Below are 8,116 nucleotides of genomic sequence, written 5' to 3' on the forward strand. Positions count from 1 at the left end.
CACAGCGCCTTGTTTCGATCTGTCAGTTTTTAGAATGCTTTTGTTGTGGGGGGCAAAGGATTAACAACAGGCAAAAACTCCAAACTCCAAAAAACAATCTCCAAAGAGCTATTGTTTATTCTTGCTATTTTCCTTCATTTTCATTGTTTTATTTCATTAGGCTATTGATTGAATTGACATTGCTGTTTAGTATTGCTATTCTCCTTAATGTAGTCTGACCAACATTTTAAATGGTTCCCTGTTAAATTTAAGTATTATATTGTTGATGTATGTCGCTTTGGACAAAATCGTCTGCCAAATCCCATAACCATAAGCATAACCATAACCATAAATTACCAGTAGATGGCACTGTTTCCATTAGCCAGCCAGAGCCATGCAGCCAGTCTTCAGGAATGTTTCAGTTTGTTGTGTGCTGCCAGTTCAGAGATTTAAAGTTTTTTTATTATTATTATTAAAAAGGAACCATGCATTGCACAAAATACATTTCTACATCTTTATTTTAGCCTGAAGGCCGATACCCTGCAGATGGCATGTAGTAAATACACCCTGCAGACTCTGATATACTGCACTATTTACCCATACAAATGTGTATAGTCCCTATAACAATATATCATGATATATTCTATACTCAGACATGGGCAGTATTTTAATTATGAGTATTTTAAATACGTATTTAATTACTTTGCAAGATTGGAAAAAATGCAATGTTGTTTGTAACAAAATATTTTGAGGGATTGTATTTAGAGTATTTCAAAAAGAAAAATCTGTAATTTTTTTTCTCAAATAAGCCAACATTTCAGCACTCAGTTAAATATACCTATAACCATGATAACCATGACAATAAGATATGCTTATCATAGTCTGGGAGACAAAGGCCAGAATCTTGGTGAACCTGGTTTTGTCGGTTAAAGTTTTTTTTTTTTTGTCCACCACAGACACAGCAGAAAGCGTCAAGATGACTCTGACTGAAGAGGGCAGATCCGTGGGTTGCTGCTACCAGGGTTTGTTCAGCCCTGGTCGGGTCGCCTGAGTGAGGGTGTATTATGTTTGAAAGACCCTAAACACCCAAAGACCTCAGGTAACATCACTGATGATGTGCCCTAGCATTGCATCATGAAGATGGATCTGAAAGAATGCTGTTTCTTGCTGCCTAGGGGCTAATCCATGATAATAGAAGAGGGTGCCCACCCGGTGATATCCCTTATATTCAGCTCTAAAGTTGATTTGATTTGTCCATAAAAATGCCAATTTCATTACCCTTTTCAAAGGACAAAATGTAAACCCATTTTTCCTTTTTCTTGCAGTAATATGCCATATTGTGACCAACTTAAAAGTGTTAGAGCCAACTTTTCTCTTATACGATCCCCTCTGGATATGTCTGAAGTTGGGAAAAAAACTAAAAGAAGTCAACTGAGGGAGCCAAAATGGTCAATACGGGTTGTAAACACAATGGTCAACTGTGTAAAGTGCTACAAGATTAAAAGTAAGATTACAAGATTAAAAAAAAACGATACAAATAAAATAATGAGGGAGAATATTAGGACATGGACCCCATAAGACCATGACCTTTGACCCCATGACCTTGAGTACCTAAAAGCTACCTAAAGTACCTAAGATGTTCATTTTCACTACAGGACAGTATTAAAACCACTTAATGGATATGACATGAGTCAAGTCAAGTCAAGTCGGCTTTTATTGTCAATTTCTTTACATGCACTGGTCATACAAAGAATTGAAATTTCGTTTCTTACTTTCCCATGCAGACATAGACATGCTTTAAATACAGACATAGACATACTATAGACATAGCCATAGACAATAAACATTAAATTAAAGTGCAAGACTGAAATATAGAACATGTATGTATCAAAATAGAAATATAGGACATATATATATAAAAAAATAGAGGTAGTTGTGTTGTATATTTATATAGTCTTATAGTCTAAGTTACATGAAGTTTAAACTTGTGCTTGTGTGACCTGTATATTTACATTGATATGCAGTATGCAGTAATTTCAAGTATATCAGGCTTGATGTGAAGCAGCAACACGTTAGGCTCTTGCCAGTCACAGTGCAGTTCCACAGGGCGGTGTTGGGGGGGGAGGGGGTTAGGGTAGACAGGATCCTAGTTTCCCTAGGTTCCTGGCTGGCTGGTGGGTGGGGGGCTGTCAGTGATGGGAGAGTGGGTAGAGTGTTCAGCATCCTGATTGCTTGGTGGATGAAGCTACTTGCCAGTCTGGTGGTGCGGGAGCGGAGGCTCCTGTACCGCTTTCCAGAGGGCAGGAGGCTGAACAGTTTGTGTGCAGGGTGGGTTGTATCCTTGACAATCATTAGTGCTTTGCGGGTGAGGCGGGTGGTGTAAATGTTCTGCAGGGAGGGGAGTGGTGCTCCAATGATCCTCTTAGCTGTGTTAACCGCCCCACACTGTGATGCTGCTGGAGACGATGCTCTCGATGGTCCCTCTGTAGAATGTAGTCATGACAGGAGGCGTGGCACTTGCCTTCTTCAATTTGCGCAAGAAGTAGAGGCGCTGCTGGGCTTTCTTCGCCAGTGATGCTGTGTTGGTGGTCCAGGAGAGGTCGTCGCTGATGTGCACCCCCAGAAATTTTGTGCTGCTCACTCTCTCCACAGCATCTCCGTCGATGGACAGTGGTGGCAGTTGTTTGTGGCCTCTCTGAAAGTTGACAACAATCTCCTTGGTCTTGCTGACATTTAGCAGGAGGTTGTTGTCTTTGCACCATTTAGCCAGCAGGTCTACTTCTTCTCTGTAGTGAGCCTCATCGCCCTTAGTGATGAGGCCCACCAGTGTTGTGTCGTCCACAAACTTCACCAGATGGTTGGAGCTGTGAGTGGTTGTACAGTCATGTGTTAGCAGTGTGAAGAGCAGGGGGCTGAGCACACACCCTTGAGGGGCCCCCGTGCTCAGGGTCAGAGTGCTTGAAGTGTTGTCCCCGACACGTACTGCTTGTGGTCTCTGCAACAGGAAGTCCAGCAGCCAGTTGCAGAGGGAGGTACTGAATCCTAGCTTGTCCAGTTTGCTGATGAGTTGTTGTGGTATTATGGTATTGAATGCTGAACTGAAGTCTATGAACAGCATTCTCACATATGAGTCTTTATTGTCTAAGTGGGTGAGGGCTGGATGGAGGGCAGAGCAGATTGCATCCTCCGTGGATCGTTTGGCTCGGTATGCAAACTGGAAGGGGTCCAGGGTGGGGGGTAGGGTGGCTTTGATGTGTGACATGACTAGCCGTTCGAAGCACTTCATGATTATGGGCGTGAGTGCTACAGGACGGTAGTCATTGAAGCATGATGGTGATGATTTCTTTGGCACGGGTATGATGGTGGCAGTTTTGAAAAGTGATGGGATGTATTTTGTACATGAGGATTTATGCAATGGATAACATCTGGAGTTTTCTCAACAGGTTAATTCATTCTATATACCTTATAGGATGTTATTCTATTTATCCCCCATGTTGCCAGTCATGTATGAAGGCAATAGGCATGCATTTATAGCAGAAGGGAAATGCAGTTCAGTTTAAAAAGAGGCAGACCTGTTCAATTAGTTGTATTAGTAGTATTTCATTGGTTACGGAAACGTATGGGTAGTTTGCTTTGTTACAGTTGATTCCACTGTTGCGAAGCCTGCTTGTTGTCAGTTCAATCATCATTTACATTGATATGGGATGGTGACTACATTTTTTTTAACCAGATCTACTTCATAGGTGCCCTAATTTACAGAATTAATATCCCCCTGCCAGCAAATCAAAAAATGGTACGTCTTCAATAATAGGCCTAGTATTCCTTGTTAGGATATGATTAGGCTATTGTGTGGGTAGCCTATTTTTGTATTTTCAAATGACTAATTATTTGTACTTTTCATTTTCATTTCATTTTTCATTTTCATGAGCCAGTATTTGTAATTTGTAACAAAATAGTTTTTGATGTATTTGTGCCCACCTCTGAACAAGTCATAAACATTTATGACATAACGCTTCTGTCATTAAGTGACATTCAGTTTTTGTCATAACAAGTTAGGGTTAGGATTAGGGTTAGGGTTCATGTGTCATGACAGTGTCATATATGTTCATGACAGTGTCATTTCACTCTTATGTTGATACTGTCAAGTAAAGTGTTACCGAATATAATACATTAAAGACAATTTGTTTTCTTCTGCATACTTATTACTACCCTAGGAATCCAGAGACTCGCGGGAGCACAATATCAATTTGCTCAGCGAGAGACTGGCAATGAGTAATGATGCACGTTACTTTTTCCCCTTGCATCGCGGGGAACCAATCACATCTGTGTATATAGGCGGGCCAGAGGCGAGCTAAACAGATGACAGTCATAGTGTTATCCAATTGCTTCGAAGTATGGAATCAGTCAGTAAACATTGGTCGTATAGTGTTATCCAATTGCGTGCCGTGAGATTTAAAAATGCATGCTTGGAGCCGCCCCTCGAGTTGGGCCATTACTGTACATTATTCGTGGCCAGACCCTTAATCTTTTGGATTTGGGTCTGGAATCTCCAGGCTAATTTATTACTTCAGTTAGTTCAAAATGCAGCTGCTAGACTACTAAGTGGGTTTAAGAAACGTGAGCACATAGGCCTAACTCCTGTGTTGGCTCATCTGTACTGGCTACCTGTGGAGCACAAAATTAACTTTAATACCACCACCACCACTTTATTACCTACCACCTTATTGTCTTATTGTATTATTATTATTATTATTATTATTATTATTATTATTATTACTATATATATATACTTTTTTTTTGTTTTTATATGTGAAGCATTTTGGATCAATTCTGTTGTGTTAAATGTGCTATATAAATAAAGTTGACTTGAATTGCCTTGATAATTATATTGATATTTTATATACAGTACAGATACTTTTTTGAGCTTTGGTATCCCTCTGCAGTGTACTGCCAGTCTTACTACCTCCCTATAGAGCAAGAACAAGAACCCAGACACACCTCTGTTCAGACAGGCTTTATGTTTGGAGGTGATACAAAATTAGTATGTGCAGGAAGCTTTGCACATGACCAGATGTCAGTTAGCCTACTTCTGAATCAGGTGTAGCCAGCAATGTTAACATCCCCAGACACTGTGCCATGCAACTCCACTCCTGGCACGTAAGAGATTTGTATCTCATGCTTTTGTCTCTGTTAGAGGCTTATTGATTTATGGGACACTCTAGGCAAATACTGGCCAGGTCTCAAATGATAGGTGCCTAGTTTGAGGTGGACAGTTTTTCACCTCGGCAGCCCATGCTGCAGGTCTGCCTGCCTGCATCACCTCATGTGCACTTATGCAACCTCCACCTCCTTGGCTGTGCTAATCCGGTGAGATTTAGAGCCTCTGCCCGCCTCTCTGAAATCCTGCCACGATTAAAATAGGATTAGGCCTCATCTTCTGGACCTGATATCTCCATCACTTTCCCCTTGAAATCAAAGTTCCTGCTGAGCAAGGCACATTGGTCAGTGACAAATCCTCGGCCCCCTGCAAAGAGATCCCACCACAAGTGGTTCCTCTGTTATCTGCTTCCCCTGTCTCTCTGTCAGCCTTTTTTTCTCATTTATTCATTCATTCAACCTTTATTTATTCTCGGAGGGTCATTGAGGGAAGCCCTCATTTTCAATGAAGCCGAGATTACAGAAACAATGAAGTAACAAGATGTAAAAAGAGAGAGAAAAAAAAGTATAGGTATAAGTCTAGGCCTATAAATAAAATAAAACAAAGTAAAATAAATAAATAATAAGATAACATACATTACATTATAGAGGAGGAAGGGGAAAAATACATAAAATGTAGGCTACTACTACTACTACTACTACTGCTCTCTCTCGCTCTCATTCTCTTGCTCCTTATCCCTCTCTCCCACTGTCATTTTCCCAGAACGAGAGATGTGCTACTATATATTCAGAGCATCAAGCATACAGTGCCAAGGAAGAGTGTGAAGAACCATCTGCAATAGAATGTTTAAATAACAGACACCATTATGACTCCAGTGCCAAGGAAGAGTGTGAAGAACCATCTGCAATAGAATGTTTAAATAACAGACACCATTATGACTCCAGTGCCAAGGAAGAGTGTGAAGAACCATCTGCAATAGAATGTTTAAATAACAGACACCATTATGACTCCAGTGCCAAGGAAGAGTGTGAAGAACCATCAGCAAAAGAAAGTTTAAATAACAGACACCATTATGACTCCTTCATAGTCCCCCTCCCTCCTTTCTGTCATTTGTAACCAGAACTACAAGTTCTGTTGCAAGACAGTTCACACATGGATGTTGTATCCCATAACATCATGGCAACCTCTGCCCTAAAGCATGGCTTACAGTAGATGCACCTTTGACCTGTTATTTTATTACTCCTCTTCGTGCACCGTATGGTGCACTGGACAACTGTGTTGGGGATTAAAGACTGTGCTCCTTCTCTCTCTCTCTCTCTCTCTCTCTCTCTCTCTCTCTCTCTCTCTCTGCCATTGATCTGAGGGGTATTATGACAGATGGGCCTGTGAGCCTTGGTGCTTTCCAAGGCCTGGGTGCAACAACACAGTAGGTGTTGGTGTCCACTCACAGTCAGGGCAGAAGTGCTTTAAATTGAAAATCTGCTCATTTCAATTATTTGCCCTGTGAATTTGCAGTTTAGTGTTTGCATTGTCTGTTTCGTGGTACATTTGAAGTAAAGTGAGCAATGAATTTGAGATAATATACTCTATATGATCTAATTAAGTAGATCTAATTGTACATATGAACAAATTAAGTATCTGATTTCATAACTCACAGCATGAAGTTTACCACTTTCACTGTGAACATTGTTTCCACAGTGTCCTTGTAGGACAAAAATACACTTCTGTTATTACACTAAAGACAGTAGTATAGTAAAATTGTCTGTTTTTATAAGTGAGGTTTTAGGCCCTCTTTCTTCCGTGTCTCTCAGACTCTTGTCAGCTGTCTCTATTGTCTCCTGCCCTGTATCCCAGAAAAGCCCTTTACAGCGAAAAGGTAGAGAACTGACCACAGTGACCAAGATAAGCTTGAATGTCCTCAGCCGAGACCGAGTCCGGTCTCACACTCCTCGCATTGGCAGCTATTAACAGACAGGCAGGCAGGCAGCAGATTTAGCACTTACTCCTCCTAATCTTCTCTTTGACAAAACGGCATTAATCTATCAATCTATACCGGTGGATTAACAAGCATTGTGTAATTTCTCCTTGTGGGTTGCAGACTCATGTTCCCAGGATCTGAGACATTGAGATGGAATTTCATGTGTTTCAATTCAGGTGTGAAATCCAAATTAATCTGCGGAGGAAAGTCTCTCTTGCATGGTGAAGCTAGACTGACTGACTGGTTACATAATTTCTGACTTGGCTTAGGCCCTTCTGTCTAAACTTAGGCATGACCTTACCAAAGAGCAGCGTGAAGGTCGTGCTACTTTAAGTGCCCAAGCACAGTGGCCCTGGGGTTGAGTTTTATCGCTGCAGGGGAACAAAGTGTCTGAGAAGTCCATGGAGTCACTGTCACAGCACTGATTCATAGATTAGCGTTTTAACCCAATGACAGCTTGTGCAGGGAAATTATCTGAATCTGCCCAGACAATCTCTCTGCAACTTCACTCAACTCAACTGTGTGCATAGTCAAAACCATGTACTTTGAAAGAGGCATAGCTTTACATCACACGATTAGTTGTCAGATAACAAGTAGGCCTAGGTCTATACTTCATATTTCATTCATCATTTTTTTCACCTATTGTACATTGCTGGCAACATAAGCATGTGTGGATTTGTAGACTATATTATATGACTTTCCCAGTCGTGGTTCTTCCTGATAGTGAAATAATGCAGAGAGCTCTAAGTGCACTTCCAATGAGAAAAAAAAAAATACTCAAACTAAATGATATCTCATCTGGCTCCTTACAGTACTAGCAGTCGTGTGAGTCAAGGTTATAGTGTAGACCTGTAAACCTACACCCATCTATATCATGGCCTAAGAGCAGGCGTGCTCTCTGGGATAGGACAGATGGGTGGGGGAAGAGGTGTAATGCGGTCATCACTAGCTCCTCCCTGTACCTCGCTAAGCACTGTGTGGCAACCTCACATTTGATCTCT

The sequence above is a fragment of the Alosa alosa genome, chromosome 1 (assembly GCF_017589495.1).
Source record: "Alosa alosa isolate M-15738 ecotype Scorff River chromosome 1, AALO_Geno_1.1, whole genome shotgun sequence".
Classification (NCBI taxonomy): Eukaryota; Metazoa; Chordata; class Actinopteri; order Clupeiformes; family Clupeidae; genus Alosa; species Alosa alosa.